The sequence below is a fragment of the Podarcis muralis genome, chromosome 8 (assembly GCF_964188315.1).
Source record: "Podarcis muralis chromosome 8, rPodMur119.hap1.1, whole genome shotgun sequence".
Taxonomy (NCBI): domain Eukaryota; kingdom Metazoa; phylum Chordata; class Lepidosauria; order Squamata; family Lacertidae; genus Podarcis; species Podarcis muralis.
The window spans coordinates 67,622,223-67,643,000 of record NC_135662.1 but is presented as its reverse complement, the minus strand read 5'-3'; the positions used below and the strand labels follow the sequence as shown (position 1 = coordinate 67,643,000).

Here is a 20,778-nt window from a genome sequence, read left to right as displayed (position 1 = left end):
GGAGGAGGAAAAGGCGTTTGCGGGATTTTTCTGCTTCAGGCGCCAATATATCAGTTACAGTTTATTTGCATTGCAGTGGTTTTACTGCGCGATTGTTTTATTGTTTGAATGTCTACACCACCTTGAGGTGGATTTTAGTCAACTTGCATCTGACTCGATATTCCGAAGGACCGCATTGTCCACAGCACAAGCATGTGTTTACTCAGAAGTAAGTCAGAATGTAGTGAGGATTACTCTGTCGTAAATGTGTTTAGGATGGCAGCTGTAACAATGCAGTAGCTTTCCTGGACAAGACCCTCCCATCCCCTACATGCCAGGCCATAAAACAAAATATAACTCTCCTTTAAAGTACTGCTGCTCTCCCTGCATTTTAAAGTAATTGCCCTTACCTGACAAAAGTCCAAACTGCTACTGTTCAGATATGCAGATATGTGTGAAGTTACAACTGCTACCTGCCAGTGCCATAGTAAACTACTACAGTCTTTCCTTGCAATTTCCTCCCCTTTCGTTCACAATTGCACAGGAAAATGTATACGTTTTTAGTCATACATGGGCGCTTTCTTATTATACTGTGAAATCCTGTTTTACCACATGAATATTCATATAATAATTTAAAACTTCCCCGCTGCAAAAAATAAAATAAAATAAATACCCAGGCAGACAACACAGATGGGAATTGATGGATGAGGCCAAGTCTAAATGACGAAAAGCAGAGAGACAAGACAGGATATGGGTGTGTCCTCACAAATTCTGAGTCTTTTCTTAATATAAAAAAAGCTACTTGCTCAATATAAAAAAGGAAATGTTTGAAAAGTTCAGTAACATTCATGTTTTAAATAAAAACATAAACTGTCATTCCATCTCAATGGCAAAAAGGGCCTGCACTGTTTCCTCTTCTGTATGAGAAATTAATGAAAAACATGCTGAGTTGAGGATGAGGGATGAGAACGCTGAACGAAACTTGTGCAGAATGACCTCAGTTTTCTTTATGAAGCTCCTAGGCTGCCACCATTTAGCTTAACCAACAGCTCCACCTAACCAGGCACATCTACAATGCAAATGGCCAGCTAGCTAGCAGCCAGGATCTGAAAGGCAACAAGGAGGAGATAATGTTGTAAACAAAACTTGCCCTTCTTCCCTTATGGGGTATCCAAGAGCCTGTATAGACTCCTTAAGTGGGTTCCCTATCGGTAGGAGAAAATAACAGAGGCCAACCAGAGAATATTGAGAAGCAAAGCAGCAAGTAAGCCTGATCTTTATTAAAGCTGTTGCAACAGGGTGCTCCCCTCACACGCAGGAGGACCCAGAACAAAGGTGTTCCTCCCCTTATATAGACATTTTAAATTGCCTGCCCTGGAGTCCAAAACCACCCCCAGAAACATCATACATACATCACAGAAAAGGCGGTCTACAACAGAAATCTGAGTGTGTTGTTTATCTCCTTTCTGGCAGGTTACCTGATAATGGTCACTTGATTGGATTACCTGGGGAGCCTGGCCAGTCTTTTGTAATGATAAATACTTTGTTCCTGAGCCAGGTCACAGGCTCACCCTGTTCATACACAGACGTACCCTTAAGACAGGATTTGTGAATGAAAAGACAATGGGGAGGCGTTTCCATTTTCCTTCGACCTGGCAGAGAAATATTTGAGGTCAGTTTGGGAGGGACAAAATGGTTTCAGGACTTTCTCTGTGGGGTTTCAGGCATGTGGTTTATATATACAGTTATGAACATTTATATTTTATATATGACCTTAAAATTCTTATAACAATAACAAAGAATGTGAATGGCTGCCGTAGTGCACTTCAAAGGGGGAAAACGGATCCCACATAGAAATTGGTTGCTCAGTTGGAGTTGCTGTGTTTGCTAAAATGCAGCCCAACTCATTTCTTTTAGTGGTCGCAGGAATAAGTTCCTCTAAATATCAAGCCGTCACTAAGAGTGTGGTGTTGACTTGGCAACTTGTCCCTGATGTTTGCGGTCAAGCGAATTTAGCCCTATTGGAATGAAAACTCAAAACTTACAAAATTCAAGGACATCTCTCCTAGCAAGTCCTTCAAGAGTACAGAACCCAATGCCTTGTTTGGGTTGGCCATGTTTCACTTCCAGACTGACAGGCTCAGTATTGCTGGGAAGGAGGATGTCTTGAACGGGCCTCTGGTTTTGTAGCAGAATGTTGCAGGAATCAGGATCGAGATGTACAAGAACTGAACTTGTTCCCTAGCGAATGACCTGCTTCCCTCCAGACCCGTCTCTGTAACACAAACGACTGCTCCAAATAACTATTTCTGGAATCCCTTCAGACACTTTTGCCTTCCTGCCCTCCATCTCTGCCACTTTCTGAGCCTCTCTCAACCATTTCGTTTTTATGATAGCTCCCATCTAAACGCTCTTCTGGGATTTTATCATGCACAAGAATGTATTAGCACAACATGACAAGCGGTTGAGCCACAGTGCTATGGGCAGGAGACTTGCATGCTTTATTCTGACTTATTAAAAATGTCTGAGCATATATATATATATACCTATTTAAAAGCAGCAACAGAAGAAGCATTTTCATAACAGAAACAGTGCATCATATGCCATGCAGTGCCTCCATGTGTCTGCCTCCACTTATGTCTGTGGCACTTTTTTACATATACATGTCAGAAAAATTGGTCTTCTTTTCGCCTCTCTGTGAAAGGGATCCTGGTATCCAATTTCTGCAGATTCAGTTAACTCGGCTGTAGTGGTGTGATTCTGCTTTCTAGCTTGTCTGGAGAAGTCATTTGTTCATTTGTCCACATAGGGAATTCTCTTTCCTTGTTCCTCCAGACTAGCCTATGGGTTATAAAGGTAAAGGTAAAGGGACCCCTGACCATTAGGCCGTGACCGACTCTGGGGTTGCAGCGCTCATCTTGCTTTATTGGCCGAAGGAGCTGGCGTACAACTTCTGGGTCATGTGGCCAGCATGACTAAGCCGCTTCTGGCGAACCAGAGCAGCGCACGGAAATGCCCTTTACCTTCCCGCCGGAGTGGTACCTATTTATCTACTTGCACTTTGACGTGCTTTCGAACTGCTAGGTTGGCAGGAGCAGGGACCGAGCAATGGGAGCTCACCCCGTCGCAGGGATTCGAACCGCCGACCTTTTCATCGGCAAGTCCTAGGCTCTGTGGTTTAACCCACAGCGCCACCCGCATCCCTCCAGCCTATGGGTTATACCCAATATTAATCCTGCTGAAATTAATGAACTTGACTAAAAGTCCATAACTTTCAGTGGGTCTACTATTGAACATGTCTGCTTTCGAGTAACATGAACCAATTGGGGGGATTTTTCAGCAACGGCAACCCATTTGTTGAATGCTCACCCCAGGGAGGCTTGCCTGACGCCTTCATTACATAATTTTTGGTGTTGGGTGAAGATGTTTCTCTATAGCCAGGTCTTTGGTTAATTAACATCCTATGGCCTTTTAAATGTGAGGTTTTTTGGGGGGCGTTATTGGTTAGTTTTTGTTTTATTACATATTTAGTGCAAGGGAATATGTGAAACAAAGGCCATCTGAACGGGGCTCCCATTTGGGTACATATTTTTAAACATCACTTAAAAGGTTAAGAATAATCCACGCATCCTGTTTCAGTCTGGATAGTGTGACTAAATGTTGTACATTGAACACACTGTGTGTGTGTGTGTGTGTGTGTGTGTGTGAGAGAGAGAGAGAGAGAGAGAGAGAGAGACTGTTAAGTAGCTGGGCAGTTGAAGATTTATTATGGTCTTAGCTTTTCGTTTCCTTCTTTTTAAATGCATGCATTTAGCAAACAGCATGACAGGTAAGTAGAATGAGCTCACTTAGTCACCATTATTGCTATTTTCAGTAAAAGATTTCCTTTGCTTTTGAATGATTTATTTCCAAAGGCCATCACAACTCTAACAATACCTGGCGGTTCCTCCCCCCCCCCCCGGCCCCATGGTCCATGATGTTAAGACAAGACAAGAGGATGGAATGCAACAATTAAATGTTAATAATCTGCTGGAGATGTGCTTTAGCTACTTCAAATGTGCCCTGAATAGCCGCAGTGCTATTACGCTGATGGCAGTTAGACGTCTAAAGCCTGAAAACGTTCAGTGTAAATATTTAATAATAAAATGCATTGGTCATAATTCTGAACTTGCTTAGATGTTTCTGCTCTCCTAAGGACATCCCTACGAAGCAAAACAGCCCTTATAGCATCATTTGTAACATTTGCTGTTATGCATTCTTACACACGCTAAGGGGACGGTCAAACAAAAGAATAAGTGCTTTGACACCTCGCAGAATTCAGTGGTTGATTTGGGGTGCAATCCTACAAAGCCCAGAAGGGCATCCCCCCCAAAACCCATAGGGCTTTGTGGATCTCCCTCGTTCGTGGAGGTCTCTTTGTTGCTGTTGTGGATGTTTCCACGGTGGCTTTTCCTCCACCATTGGTGGGGTTTAGTTAGGTGAGTTGAGCTCTCATGTTCCCTGACACACACCCAGAACAGGGGCCACCCCAGAGCTGGCCTTTTCCATGCCATTGGGAACAACGGGAAGGAAGATGCAAGGACACACACCAAACAAAGGACAGGGAGAGGAAATTCATTCTCCGCTGCCACATGAGGCCAACATGATTTTGGCTAGTCCTCTGCCTTGGGTTCCCTTTGGATTGCTCTATTAAGAACATGTTTAATTCTCTCCTGTTGTCATCAGTGGGCTGAATCTGGCTGCTGACAGAAGGCTCATTGACCCCAGCAATGTGGAATGGCATGAGAGTGCTGTCCGTGGTACTTGTGCAGTGGCTGGTTCATATAATAATAATAATAATTTTTATTTATACCCCGCCCTCCCCGGCCAGAGCTGGGCTCAGGGAGGCTAACACCAGTAAAATTACACTAAAAATATAATGGGGGGGGGGTGAAATACAGCCTCATTTTAAAAGTAGCCCATGGATTAAAAGCATAAGGGGAGGGAAAACATAAGGGTCAGACTGAGTCCAAACCAAAGGCAAGGCGGAACAGCTGTGTCTTGCAGGCCCTGTGGAAAGATGACAAGTCCCGCATGGCCCTAGTCTCTTGTGACAGAGCGTTCCACCAAGTCGGGGCCAATACTGAAAAGGCCCTGGCCCTAGTTGAGACCAATCTAACCACCTTGCGACTTGGGACCTCCAAAGTGTTGTCATTTGTGGACCTTAAGGTCCTCTGCAGGGCATACCAGGAGAGGCGGTCCTGTAGGTACGTGGGTCCTAGGCGGACATCACCACCTGATGCTGCTTTTCCCAGCTGATGAACCTGCATGTGTGAACTGACTGCTTAACCACCTCCATAAGAATACTGAGTCAGACCACTGGATCCATCTAGTTCAGTGTTGCCCGCACTGACAGGCAGTGACTCTCTAGGGCAGAGTTTCCCAAAGTTTGGTCTCCAGCTGTTTTTGGACTACAACTCCCATCATCCCAAGCTAGCAGGACCAGTGGTCATGGATGATGGGAACTGTAGTCCAAAGACAGCTGGAGACCCAACTTTGGGAAACCCTGCTCAAGGGCCTCTCAGCCCTAACTGGGGATGCCAGGGATTGAACCTGCAACCTTCTGAATGCAAGGCAGATGTTCTACCACTAAGCTATAGCCCTTTCCTCTGCAGACTAGGCAACCCAGACTAACTAATAAAGTTACTGTGATGGAAAAGAATCATCTCCGTGAGAATCAACCTCAGTGTGATTTCTAAAGTTCAATTACCCACAAAAAATATATACAATTTCAGTACAGTTTTGTTTTTTACTTGCCTTTGCTATTTGATTCTACTGAGCCCTTATGTCAAAGTCATGTATCTATTAGCAGGAGGATTTGTCAGCCTGAGGGTGTTTGTTCCTTTTAAACTTAAATTATTGTACAGCACCTAAGGCTTAATAAACAATTTAAAATAAATAAATGTATCAAAGTAATAATAGTGATGCCTACTATTATTATTCAACACATTCGTTTCTTTCCTCTCTCTCTTTTCGTCTTTTAAACTGATATTCCCCCCCACACACACTGTTTTTGAAAAAAAGTACCGTAAATAAAGTCACAAGCTGCCGCCTCTCAAATCGGTGATGTAAGGAAAGCTCAGATAAAGCTGTCATCTACTCTACTTGTGATGGAACTATGGAAGTGCTTATTAGCAAGTGAAAATACAGCGAATGTTGATCTGGGAATAGGAATGCCCAAAAAGAGGGGTTTTGTTTTGGTTTTGGTTTTTTTGGTTTTTTGCAGAATGCAAAGACAGTTTTTCTAAACCCTGCGAAATTAAAATGTCAACCAGCACTGTGGCTGAAGGAGTACTAACAACCCCTTTAAGAATGTCTTGGATAATATTATGTAAAGCCCGATGTCTGTTATTACCTCAGCATTTGCCCCACAGGCTGTCCTTATGCTGATCATCCTAACAGCTTTCATACCTCTGGGTCAAGAACTGCCACTCCTGTCAAAAGGCATTTTCTAATGAACTTGCTGTGGGCAGCTGACGGATGTGTCAGAAGTGCCTGGAGAAGGAAGTGGGAGGTGACAGTTCTGCCATTACAGGACAAAAGGGTGGATAATGAATATTGCAAATGTGTAAACGTGGCTGCTAGGGAAAGTGCGTTTTCCTTTCATGTATTTAAGGCGTCTTTAACACCACTACCCTGTGCATGAATAATGAGGACTGCCTATCTCAGCATCAGAAAACCTCACCAAATAATCTCATCCCCGCTGAACTGGCAATACATCCCATCATATCTGCTGAGGGCTCAGCTACACGATCAGCAGATTTGTGTAATGTCGCCCGTCTGTTGCTAGACGGGAGTGCATCGAAGTACAAGTGTTGGGATTCTGTACCGCATTGAAACAAGGAAAAAAACAACAACCCTCTAGTCACATAAGTAAACTAGCAAGATAGAGAGAAGGGTTCTCTTTGGGGCTGTGTGCACACTGTACGTTTAAAGTACATTCAAAACACATTCGTTCCCTCAAAGAATTCTGGGTGTATGGTTTGCCCCTCACAGAGCTGAAATTCCCAGAAACCCTTAGCAAACTACAGTGACATTCTTTGAGGGAAATGATCGGCACATAGTCTCAATATATATATATGCCAAAGCTAGCATGAGGAAATTGTGGTTCTCCTGCTGGTGTGTGTGTGTGTGTGTGTGTGTGTTGAGAAATTATTGGCATCCATTGTTTGTAGTTCCCAGAATCTATGGAATAAGTTCTTGTTTCAACAAGCTCTTCCAGCTGGATGGAAAATGTGTCCTAGGGTGTTTATTTGTGCTGTTTCATTGTATGGTTGTAAATTGCCTTGAAATCGATAGGAAAGGTGATTCATAAATTAAACAGTAACCATTTCCAATTCAAAGAGAGGCACATCATAGCTTCTTTAGACTTGAATGTCACCCATGGACCAATTTGAGAGTCCAGCTCGAATGCTTAGAAATCTTGGGCTGGATCCAAAGAATTGTGAGCTTGCCCAAGACTTGACACCATTTTTTTCCTGCTCCCTCTTCTTCCTCTGACCATCCATCATTGTCCCGCCACCATTCCCCTGGCCTTCTTCCTTCGGGGGCTTCCTTGCTGGTACCTCCTGCCACTCCTCTGTCTCCAGCCAGTCCGTGACACCATTACATTGACGTTTTTATCCTATAGAAGAAACACTGGGATGTGTCTGTCATGGGTTGGCATCATCCGGATTCAGCCAGCCCGTGACAGTACCCAACAAAGTTGTACTTTGAAATTATGGTGCTCAAGTTCCATTGGGTCTGCTCTTAGTAGCGCTACCATTGGACCCAAGCCAATGATGGAATGTGTGGTTGCTATTTCAATGTTTGTTGTAGTAGGCAAAATTACACAATTATTTTGGGGCCTCGCTTATTTTTATCCTACATCTACCCCAAGACATCTAGAGACACGTCCCCATTCTCTCCTGCTGTTTCAACCATTTCTCCCACCCACAATATTTCTCCAGTTGAGTTTAAGAGTGGGAGGACTGAGGTAAATATTTTGCATGGACAGGATTCTCTAAGCACACCTGGAAACCTCTTCTAGTGAAATCGATGGGATGTATTAAATGTCAACGATCAGAGGAGAATTTGATGTCAAAATATTATCATCTAAATTGGCTATAAATGGGGGCTGGAGAAATTATATGCTAATTTTGCTCTGAAAACTATGAAGATGTGATTCAGTGTGATTCACTGAATTTTAATGCTGCTAATAAATTTGTACACATGCAACTGAAGCTAGTCTCCAGCTGCTAACCCTCCAGCCCTCTGCTGTAAAGAGAGCTGCTCAAACAGGAGGGCTGCACACAGCGAGTTTTATAACAGTCATGGCATCTATTTATTATTAGCTGAATAATTACTGTTTTGGCATCAATTCTCGCTCTTTCGATTGTGTTACTAATTTTAGGTTAGGTAACAAAAAGGTTATTCGTGTGGCCTTTGACAACCAAATTCCAGAAGAGTGGACTGGAGGGTTGTCGATTCCTGAGGGAATCATGAGAGTTAAACCTACTCTCACAGGCGATTGAATTTGGTGAAAATATGTTAAACATGCGTAAGTTGCGAGTCGACTGTACAACCTGAATTTGCCGGTGCAACACATTAAATCTCCCACAAAAATAGCAACACGAAGTGCCCAAGGTTGTTGAGCTTGAAGCAATTCTCAAGTATTTCCATACACAGCAATGGTCTGTTCTACCGCTGAGAATTTTCTATTATGCGTTCCTTTGCATACTTATTTAGGAATAAGCTCTGGTGAATATAGCTTGGCTTATTTCCACATAAGCAGACATATGATTGCACCACATATCTTGCCTTCATCTTTCTATATCAGATACATTCCATTACTTTCAATTTCCAGTGACATTTCATATAATACTGACATTTACGGTTCTCATCTTTCACTTCTGTTATTTCCTCAATATATATCTGATCGGACCATATATGCTTTGTCCTCAAAATCTTTATGAGGCGAGTTTTAAATGGGCATACTCAAATCAAATCAAATTTTTAATTTTATTTATAAGATATTGGCACATTGCTTTCATCAGCAAGATCTGAACCTTCCTGCCAATAGTAAAAATCGTCTGTTTACTTTGTAAGTTTAAAAATACAGCTCATACAAGACACTCATTATTGTGGGCTCATGCTTTTCTTATACAAATACCAAGCCTTCAGTATAGAAACCATGTGTGGGATTCACCTCATGACTGCCGTCAGTAAGGACTTTCCCCTCCTCTCTCCCCCTGAGCCCCTAAAATTGGATTTTGGGGGGAGGGTCCAGGAGAACTCCCAGACATCACACGGAAGAGGAGAGGAAGAAGAAGAAGAAGGGTTTGGATTTGAAGGAGTCTCAAAGCGGCTAACATTCTCCTTTCCCTTCGTTCCCCACAACAAACACTCTGTGAGGTGAGTGAGGCTGAGAGACTTCAAATAAGTGTGACTGGCCCAAGGTCACCCAGCAGCTGCATGTGGAGGAGCGGAGACGCGAACCCGGTTCCCCAGATTACGAGACTACCGCTCTTAACCACTACACCACACTGGCTATGTCTGGCAAGCTACAATTCTTGTGCTGTTTCAATGTTGAATGCCACCTGTTAACTACTATTGCATGCCACCCCAATCTCCGAGCTCCACAAGATTCCACAGGAATAGTTTGTGTTTCCTTTGGGCACAAGGCACAGAGGAGACTGCAGTGTCTTTATGATATATGGTTAATTTACACATAAATACAACCTGAGCCTATGATGCAGAGGTTCAGAGCATCAACACCCCAAAGGGGTCTCGCTTCTCCCATGACCACAGCCTTGGATTCAAACAGACATCAACCATTCCTCTGCTTCTGTTACTTCTAGTCTGCTGCCTTCCTTCTTGGACAAATAACTCCTATCCACTTGCTCTCTCGCTCAAGCCCTTTATGCTTTGTCCTCTTATTGGTCCATCACCCGGGAGGTTAGCCTGACTTTATTAGCTTTTAACACTTGCCAAATCCAGGAATAGGAAGTGTCTAGCACTCATCTTAACACCCCAAGCCTTGATTAAATTCTAACGCTTACTGGATCCAGGAATTTAGAGAGGTCTGGCACCCACAAACACTATAGCACTCTATTTTCCAAATTTATTCTGGGGGTTTTCTTACTTCCTTAATCGAAGAGCACCTAAGGGAGTCTTACTATAAACATGCTTTATTAGTACAATAATACATAATAGAGGTTTTAAACTAGTCCACCAACCTTTAGTATCATGAAAAGTCATATACAAGGTTGGCCTGAATTATTCTTATGCTGCCTTGAGCTAATTCTCGCCTTTTGTTTTATGTGGACATTATTATACTTCTCCATCACTCATCTATTTTTTCCTTAAATATACAGGTTGGTAATGATTGGGAAATTAATATTAATTTCTGTCAGAGCACTCATTTTGATTAATTACCTTCTCAATGTTTTCCATTACCAGATGTCTTTTTTTATTAGGTTAGGCCACAACTCTATACACACATCTACCCGAGAGTAAGTCCCACTGAATTTAATTTGACTTATTTCTGAATACATCTGTACAGGAAGGCTGTGCTGTTGATGGTTCACAATAATGCTGATCTTTGAGTTGGATTCTCATTTTTTTGTCATCTCCATTTGAAATATACTCAGAGTCGCAAAGTGATTTCATGCTCTTTATTCAGCTCATAGTGGTGAGGAGGAATGAATGAAAGTCCCCTCAAAGTATCTGCTTTATATACATTATTTACACAATGGGCTGCACATGATTGGCTAATTCTGGAATTCTACTGTAAGCCAATCAGGTTGTGGATTCACTTCTATCTGGAGCATGATTGGGTAGTTCCTGCCAACCAATCATACTGCTGCATTGTTCTAGGACCAATCAGACTGCTGCATTCTGAATCCTATTGTTCTAGGACCAATCAGACTGCTGCAGTTTGGATCCTATTCAACTCAGTACATAACACCATTGGATGCTTCCTGGGTTTTTTGTGTGTATTATAATAATCCTGATAAACTATTAGTTAAAATAACTGGGTGACACCCAATGATGTCCGCCCCCTTGGACAACGGAAATCTCCTTGGGCAACAGGACATCCTGTATCTCATCTCCCCTTCCAGCCCCTCTGCACATTCCTAAAATAATTTGGGTTGCAAAGGGGACTGCATGAGGGATTGGCAGAAGGAGAAGCCCCACTACACAAGCCAATGTCTATATTGGATCACACCCATTCTCAATAGTTATAACCACCATCAATAAACACCAGTATTTAATCAGTCTCTGTTTCCAACTGTATCGTATTTCCTTCTTAGTATTCAATTAATTCCCAGGTATTCAGATTGGTTTTAAGTAATCTCATCTCTTGACAAGTTCACATCCCTTACAATTATGTTCTGAAAACCTTCCACAGATTAGGCATCAACATCAAGGTGCACATCATCAAAGAGTTGGAATGGACCTATCTATGTTACATAAGAGAGCAATCACTTTTGCCTGTTAGCCCCACTCTGTGTTCTGTTTCTTGGTCAGAAAAAAAAAGGAATAACAAGAAGAGGCATATTTCATTATATTCAGGGCTTTTTTTCAGCTGGAACTCTCTGGAACTCAGTTCCGTCACCTCTCAAGTGAGAGGTTCTAAGAGAACGAGAGAGGTGTTCGTGGTGAGCTCTCTCTTTGTAGAAAAATAGCACTGACTATATTGCTTGTTGTTGTTGTTTAGTAGTTTAGTCGTGTCCGACTCTTCGTGACCCCTTGGACCAGAGCATGCCAGGCACTCCTGTCTTCCACTGCTTGCCACAGTTTGGTCAAACTCATGCTGGTAGCTTCGAGAACACTGTCCAACCATCTCGTCCTCTGTTGTCCCCTTCTCCTTGTGCCCTCCATCTTTCCCAACATCAGGGTCTTTTCCAGGGAGTCTTCTCTTCTCATGAGGTGGCCAAAGTATTGGAGCCTCAGCTTCACGATCTGTCCTTCCAGTGAGCACTCAGGGCTGATTTCCTTATATATAACATCATAAACATACTATATTAGACATATGTATATATCGCAGAAACCTCTCTCTAATTTCACCCCAGCCTTGCCAAAAACTCAAGGCACCATACTAATTCGCCTCTCTCCATTGTTCCCGACCTGCCTGTGAATTCCTGTCCTTGTTTGCTCTTACTGTTTGCATGCAGTTCAAATATCTTGCCCTTTACCTTCAAGGCTCTGTACTGCTCTCATCCACTTACATCCCAAGCTGTCATTTCCTCCCACTCTTATAGCCCACATTTCTTCCCTGTTTTAATTCCCCCCATATATCTGTCCTGGCAGACAGGAGAGAAGCTTCATGCTCAAATATCACCTCCTGTGAAGTATGTATGATGTTTTTGGGATCGACTATGGGGTGGGCAATTTCAAAAGTCTTTCCAAAGGACTTGCATACCTTTCTTCAGGGTCTCTCCTGCCTCCTTGCAAGGAGGGGAGGAAACTCTGTTGCAACAGAAAATAAAGATCTGCCTTGCTTTCCACCGGATCCTGCCTCCATCCATTCTTCTCCGACTGATTATGGACTTAGGCGACCCAGAGTCCCATGGGCAGCAAAAGCCAAACCCCAATTTTTACATCACTGTTAAGAAAGTCATGGGAAAATGCACTGGAAAACATGGGTAAGCGCTAATGATTAACAGGAAGACGCAAGCAAATCAAGCTGAATGCTCATTGTCAGGTAACCTCCCTGCAATCAAATTCAAAATGACCATACATAGTCTTAACGTCCATATAAGCTTTGTGCAAGGAAATCAGAACAGATGCTAACTAAATTGCTTGTCTAGGGGAGTCTTGGGTGAATACAGATGACCTGTACAAGTTCACAGGATGCTGCAGATGACTAACCTACTCCAGAGTAAACAGTAAGGAGAATTACAGCACACTGGTATAATGAAGTTTCGATGTAGGAGGAAGCAGCTATCTGTATTCACACCAGATAATAGAATTAATCTCTGCTAGATGCTAGGAAACATTCCAGACCATTCCTAAACAGATCAATACTGATAAAGGGGTTCAGTCACATTTTACTGAGGTGAGGATAATCTGCTGGGAACCGAATGAGGCCTGATATGATTTACTGGAAAATAAATCCTTGTTCTTTCATATTTTAAAACATTTTTTTCTTCTCTATTGAGATTGATTAAGGCTCTCCTTCTTCCACAAAGCCTTACTCGACATCTGAAAGCATAAAGCCATGCAAGGCAGCCTCGGAGGAGAGTTTTGTTGAATTAATATGATTGGATCCATATAATAATTGGCTAAGAGTCACTGCTCTGCTGTGCTGATCACATAAAATCCAAGTACTATTGGAAAAGTAAAAGAACAGCACAAGCGCCATCTTGGGTGTATTTCTAACGCTGGGGTGTATTTTACCTCGCTCTAAAGACCTGCTTTGCCAAACAGGTGCTAATTTGATCCACGCTGCACTATTGTATTGGTACGTATCAATTTTTACCAAGGCATCCTAGTAAATACTCAGAGAAAGTCATTGGACAGAGGCCTGCAAGACATTTTATTGATAAATCTCAAAAGCCATGAAATCACCATCCAGTTTCAACCCTCTTGCCATCATTTACCTGCAAATGTTCACCTTCACGAAGGCAGGGTGGGAACATCATACTCCTAGGGTAGGTATCTGAGGATAATTCTTTTAAAAAACCAAACAGTTCAGGGGGCATTTCCAGAGGGAAGATGACCAAGGCAATTCTACTGGATGGAAGATTTCATTTCTGCTCTCATTTCAAAGTCTTCAAGTTGGAGGTACAGTGATCCATGGCTGCTGGCGCCATTTTTGCAAACTTATCCATCCTCTTCCCAACATCAGGTACTTTTTCTTTGAGTGGAACCCTGAGTTCCTTCCAAATCTTCATAAGCACTACTCTACAGTTGTGGTGGGATGCGGGTGGCACTGTGGGTTAAACCACAGAGCCTAGGACTTGCCGATCAGAAGGTCGGCAGTTCGAATCCCCGTGACGGGGTGAGCGCCCGTGGCTCGGTCCCTGCTCCTGCCAACCTAGCAGTTCAAAAGCACGTCAAAGTGCAAGTAGATAAATAGGTACCGTTCCGGCGGAAAGGTAAACGGCGTTTCCGTGCGCTGCTCTGGTTTGCAGAAGCGGCTTAGTCATGCTGGCCACATGACCCGGAAGCTGTACGCCGGCTCCCTCGGCCAGTAAAGTGAGATGAGCACCGCAACCCCAGAGTCAGCCACGACTGGACCTAATGGTCAGGGGTCCCTTTACCTTTACAGTTGTGGTGGAAAATCAGCCTTAACATTTGCTGGAGGGAAATAAGTCCCGGGGCCTTTGGGTACTGTACTCTTCATCTGTGGAACTTACAGGAAACCTCTCCGTTCTTCTTGTCCTTTGGCTTGTCCTATTTTTGGTCTGGTTACACTCGGGGGCATTCTCCCCCTTTGTCGGTCCTGCAGTACTGCCAGGGGCCATGCTGGGGAGGGCTGCACAGAGGAGGAATGGTAGGAGCCTCCCCCTGCTCCTGATCAGGATCCTGAATCTTCCCAGGAGCAGGAGAACAGTATAGATTTGGAACAGTGGTTTGCAGAGGGACATACAGGTGAAACTCGGAAAATTAGAATATTGTGGAAAAGTTCATTTATTTCAGTAATTCAACTTAATATATGAGATAGACTCATGACATGCAAAGCGAGATATGTCAAGCATGGCTCCCCAAATCTCTTTTCTGATGAGAGCAGCTTTTGCATCCCATTTGGAAACCAAAGACCCAGAGTCTGGAGGAAGACTGGGGAGGCACACAATGCCAGATGCTTGAAGTCCAGTGTGAAGTTTCCACAGTCTGTGTTGATTTGGGGAGCCATGTCATCAGCTGGTGTTGGTCCACTGTGCTTCATTGAGTCCAGGGTCAACACAGCTGTCTACCAGATTTTGGAGCACTTCATGCTTCCTTCCACTGACGAGCTTTATGGAAATGCCGACTTCATTTTCCAGCAGGACTTTAACACCTGCCCACACTGTCAAAAGTACCAAAACCTGGTTCAATGCCCATGGGATTACTGTGCTTGATTGCCCAGCAAACTCGCCTGACCTGAACCTTACAGAGAATCTATGGGACATTGCCAAGAGACAGATGAGAGACATGAGACCGAGCAATGCAGAAGAGCTGAATGTTGCTATTGAAGCATCCTGGTCTTCCATAACACCTCAGCAGTGCCACAGGCTGACAGCATCCATGCCACGTCTCATTGAGGCAGTAATTGATGCAAAAGGGGCCCAAACCAAGCATTGAATACATATGCATGCTTCTACTTCTCAGAGGTCCAATATTGGTCTGTTTGCAACCCTTGTTTTGCCCATTTCATTTAATATTCTAATTTTCTGTGCTCGCTTCGGCAGCACATATACATTTAATATTCTAATATTCTAATTTTAATTTGGGGTTTTCATCAGCTGTACGCCATGATCATCACAATTATAACAAATAAAGGCTTGACATATCTTGCTTTGCATGTCATGAGTCTATCTCATATATTAGTTTCACCTTTTAAGTTGAATTACTGAAATAAATGAACTTTTCCATGATATTCTAATTTTCTGAGTTTCACCTGTAGTTCAAAAGACAGAAATTGGGAAGAACTGGGTGGTGAGCAGCTAGGAGAAGAAGAACTGGGAGAGAGAGAGTTAACAGGCTCCCTTTCACTGGAAAGTGTCCATCCGCTCAGCCCAAGGTCAAGGAGAACAGATAAGGTGGCTGCACAGAAAGCACAATGGTTGCAAGATCAGGTTGCGAGACGCGGAAGTGAGGTGGGTGACTAGGGGGGAAGTGGGTGGAATCCTTAATTGGGAGCACCTTCATTCCTAGAAATGGATTCTTTGTTCTTTTGCTGTGATCATTAAAAATTTCTAACTGTTAAGAGACTCCTTTCGCTTGTTCTGCTTATCTATTGCCAAAGGGGGGGCCGGTACAGGGCGAAAGCCGAGTCCCTGAAGCCTGACAAGTACTTTGGCAAGCACTTACAAAAAGGGGAGGATATAGGGTTTTCTTCTGGAGACCTGAGTTAGGGCACAGAATTCCCCTGGCCACACAACCCTTTACAGGAAAGAATGAAATATACTGTACTCATTTGGTTTTCATCTCACCACCACCCCACCCCACCCGCAAACAAATTTAATTCCCTTTGCTACAAACTAAAACAAGCCACTACATCTCTGGTAGAATATAACCAGTGCTGAGGCAAATACAGTGGTACCTCGGGTTAAGTACTTAATTCGTTCCGGAGGTCCGTTCTTAACCTGAAACTGTTCATAACCTGAAGCAGCACTTTAGCTAATGAGGCCTCCCTCCCACTCCCGCCGCGCCGCTGCTGCGCGATTTCTGTTCTCCTCCTGAAGCAAAGTTCTTAACCCGAGGTTGAAGGGTTCAGGGCTTCTGCTGAGCTTCTGAAAACTTAGTGAAATGTATTTGGGTTTGTGGTCATGGCAGGAAACATCAAACAGAAGGTCAGTTGCTCCCCCAAATCTTTAGCTGAGATATCTTTCTTAAAGCGAGCAATATGTTTATAGTAGTCGAAACCTAAGCTAAACAAAATAGTTTCCATGCCACTGCAGCCGATTTTAGACATCTCCACTTTGATACATATTTATATATGTAGTTACGATAAATACAAAACTATTACAGTAAAACTCAGCAGATGCTGGCATTTAATGGTAATTCTTAATATCTTGGAAGCTGTCACTAAATTTCAGGAATCGCAGGCTTTTGGCCAATGACAAAACAACATACATATATAAAACGAAACGGTGACAAACTGACCATTTCTTACCCAATTCCATTTCCTTAGCAAACCACTTTCTTGCAGCACAGTGCGGAAACTTACCTGCAGTGTGGTGTGCAGTGTAGTGATAAGAGTATGGGACTAGGACTGCAGAGATCCGGGTTCAAATTCTCACTTTGTCATGAAACACACCAGCTGACTCTGGCTAGTCCCCCTCTCTCAGCACAACCAACCTCACAGAGAGGAGGAGAAGTGTGAATGCCAGCTTGATCTGCTTGGGACTACAGGTAAATAAGCAAACATGCCTGCCCTGGTGAAAACATATGGAACAACTTTACCACATAGAGTGTCAAACTACCAAGCATTCCCTTCTCCCGTCTGCCTGGAAAGAGCTTGCTTTGAGCTGTGTGGAGGTGTGGCTTTAAAGGAAAACAGCTCTAAGCGTGCTCAGAACAGCTCCCAGGGCAAATCAAGTAGAAGCCACCCCAGAATTGGCCCTATGGAATATTTTACAAGGCAATAATGCACACTCACACTACAAAGAACTTATAACCCACCTAGGGAGGATCCAGACACAGGAAAGGCAACAACAATGCTATAAAGAAGTCAGAAATTAAGAAATTAGATTGCTATAACAAAAGAAAAAATCTATATGGAAAATCGCGTTTTTAATTTTTCCTGCTCTCTGGCGCCATCTGTTGTTGCATCCAAATAACTGTTTCCTTACTAATGTAGCTGAGTCCCTACTCTCAGCAGCCAGGAGCATCATAACTAAACATAGGAGGGACCTGGCAGGAGTGAACATGGACCACTGGTACAAAGGTGCATTGGAAACAGCTTTACTAGAAAAGCTAACTGACAAACTGGAACTAGCACAGGGACAAATAAAAGAGGACGCCTTCACCCCGGTGTAGCTCCCCTTTATTACATACACACAGCCCACCAAGACAAGAACCCACCGATAGAGTACAAATCAATATGGCTAAGTCGACCCAACAACAGGCCTCTCCCTCCTACACACAAACAAAACTCACTGCAGTCCACTATAGATAACCAACCATGCACTGCCCCCTGAAATTTCTCTCACCATCAATGAAAACTAAAAAAATTAATAGAAAGAGAACCTACCCATGTGACACCGACACAAAAACCTTGCACACAGACTACGTAAAAGAATGAAATTGAGCTGTAGAAAGGACTTTTATCATCTGAAAACAGAAACGATGTACATACGTTTGTAACCCAAGAACATATTTAATAAAAACTTTTAAAAAAATTAACAAATAGGCAAATTAACCTCAGATATATCCTAAGTGGGGTCAGGTAATGACAATGGGTGGGGACAGGGTTGAACAGCGGTCAGGGCAAATAGCTAGTAGACTCAGTAAGAGAAAAATTGATTTTTCTTCCTGAAGACAGAAGAATGGGATCTCCTGTCAGTAACAATCAGACTGGCTGAGCGGTGCCAAGAGCCGATTGGTCAGAGAAAGGGAGATTGGCAGAAAAGTATCCAGAACTCTCTACATTGAAATGGGTTGTGGAAGGATTTTTGAGACAGGGAATAGCGTGGCTTTGAGATTTGAGGGAAGCCTTTTAATAATAATAATAATAATAATAATAATAATAATAATAATAATAATAAAAATTGCTGGACATTTCACTTGGTAGGGCTGAGCCTTCTGAGCCTTGGTTGCCCTAATGGACTACCACACTCTGGGGAGCTGTGTGCGTGAGAGTGAGAGAGAGAGAGAGCGCACTCTGGGGAGCTGTGTGTGTGTGTGTGTGTGTGTGTGTGTGTGTGTGTGAGTGAGAGAGAGAATATATCAATATCAGAGCTGAAAATGTGCTGCAGTTTCAATAAGAACTGAGACCCCTCCTATAGTTAAAGAAAAAATTGATGGCGGCAGCTGCAAGCTATGCATTTAGCAGAACATATATTGAACAGACACTATAAATACTAACACCACCAGGAAGCTATGAACAAATACTATTACTAGTATCTTGCATTTCCTGCAGTCCTAAGCATGCATGCTTGAAAGCTGTCCTGCCAGAATCAACAGAAAAGGCTAGGACCGGGCCGCAAAACTCCCATCTACATGGCCAAATCATTCAGCTGCAATTTTCAACACCGCAGAATTTCAGACCCATGTAAGCCCACTTACCACAATAGTTGTTGTGGGTACCGCAATGGCACTAACAATGATGAGAGAAATTGATTTCACCAATGGGGTAATTATCCAAATTAATTATCGCAAGATGGTGATGATGCAGAGAGCATCAGCTATAAACATTTTTAGAGTGACGAACCACCTTCACTAAAAGTCTGTAAATATGACCCTGTTTTCCAGGAGAGGGTCCATGTTTCCCTGCTGCTCTCTGTGGAAGAAACACTGTTTGTGCAACACTCCCCTTATTTTCCCCATGTACCGTACTTTCTGTGTAAGCATAACATCTCAACAACGCTTCCTCTAACATAAACACAAAAGACCTGCTTAATAGCTCCAAGTATTCCTCCTACTTTATTTACTTAGAATTCAGCCTGCCAAGTTTGGCTCGGCTATTACAGGGCTGGGCTTGTTTTGGTGCTTTTAAAAACAGGGCCCGTTTCAACAACTTAAAGCAGTGTTGGCCAAACTTGGCCCTCCAGCTGTTTTGGGACTACAGTGCCCATCATCCCTAGCTAACAGGACCAGGGGTCAGGGATGATGGGAGTTGTAGTCCCAAAACATCGGGAGGGCCAAGTTTGGTCATCCCTGACTTAAAGGATCTGCCCTGCCTGAAATTACTTGCCACCAAGTTTCCCTCAAAAGAAAGGGCAAAATTAGTCATAACTACCATATAACACCTGAAGGATCTATACTAGCTCCCAGTAGAAGAAGAAGAGTTTGAATTTGATATCCCGCTTTATCACTACCCTAAGGAGTCTCAAAGCAGCTAACATTATCCTTTCCCTTCCTCCCCCACAACAAACACTCTGTGAGGTGAGTGGGGCTGAGAGACTTCAGAGAAGTGTGACTGGCCCAAGGTCACCCAGCAGCTGCATGTGGAGGAGCGGAGACGTGAACCCGGTTCCCCAGATTACGAGACTACCGCTCTTAACCACTACACCACACTGGCTCTCAGTTCAGGGCACAATTCAAAGTGTTGGTGCTGACTTTTGAAGCCCTAAATGGCTTTGGCGTTGTATACCTGAAGGAGTGTCTCCACCCCCATCAGCCCAAACCCTGAGGTCCAACTCTGAGGACCTTCTGGCAATTCCCTCATGCCAGGAAGATGATCCTGGTGAGGGGTGTAGCCAGGACGCACCGGGGCAAGCAGGAGATAGGGAAGGAAGTACTCACTGACAGAGGATGGTGAAGAGATAGAGGTCAGCGCACAGGAACGAGAGCAGCAGGACCCATCACCAAATGGCCCCTGTCCCCATAGACAAAGCAGGCTCTGGGGCATAGGGAGCTGCTGCAGGAAAGGCGCTCTAGTAAGCTGAGGCAGGCAAGGGCCCACAGACCAGCTCACTAGTTGGCCAGGCGAGGCTCGCTAGCTCTGGAAGAAGGCTGTGATTCCTCAGCTGGAACAGGTGAAGGTCACCTGCCTCATCAAGCTCAGGTGCTGCAATCAGCAGGCGAAGTGCAAAAGGTCAACAGAGCTGAGGTGCTGGGTTTGCTCAACTGCCCAAGTTGACAGATCTTGATTTGGATGATACTAGACTTCTACAGACTGTGTTTTGGGTTTGACCCCTGAACTGTATCCTGACTGCTGAACTTCAGACTTGGCATAATGACTTGCTGCCAGGTAGGCCAGGGGTTCGGGACACCTGACTGCAAAAAGTAAAGTTACAGGGAACCAGGCAGAGAGCTTTCTCGGCTGTGGCACCCAGCCTGTGGGACGCAACGGTGAGGGATGATGGGAATTGCAGTTCCGCAACGTCTGGCACTGGTTTGTCTACCGTGGACCCTCTGTGTTGAACAGGATCACCGAAGGAAGAACAGCTGAAAAATTAATAATAT

The 20,778-nt window shown here is 43.7% G+C and overlaps 1 long non-coding RNA gene across 1 annotated transcript; it reads right to left on the bottom strand.

Moving 5' to 3' along the window:
- Positions 1-8,999: 8,999 nt before the first annotated feature.
- Positions 9,000-16,140, bottom strand: LOC144328739 (uncharacterized). Its single transcript, XR_013394032.1, has 2 exons — positions 12,425-16,140; positions 9,000-11,997 (listed from the first exon to the last, which is right to left on the bottom strand). It is a non-coding gene; the product is annotated as an uncharacterized LOC144328739 (long non-coding RNA).
- Between the last annotated feature and the right edge of the window lie 4,638 nt (positions 16,141-20,778).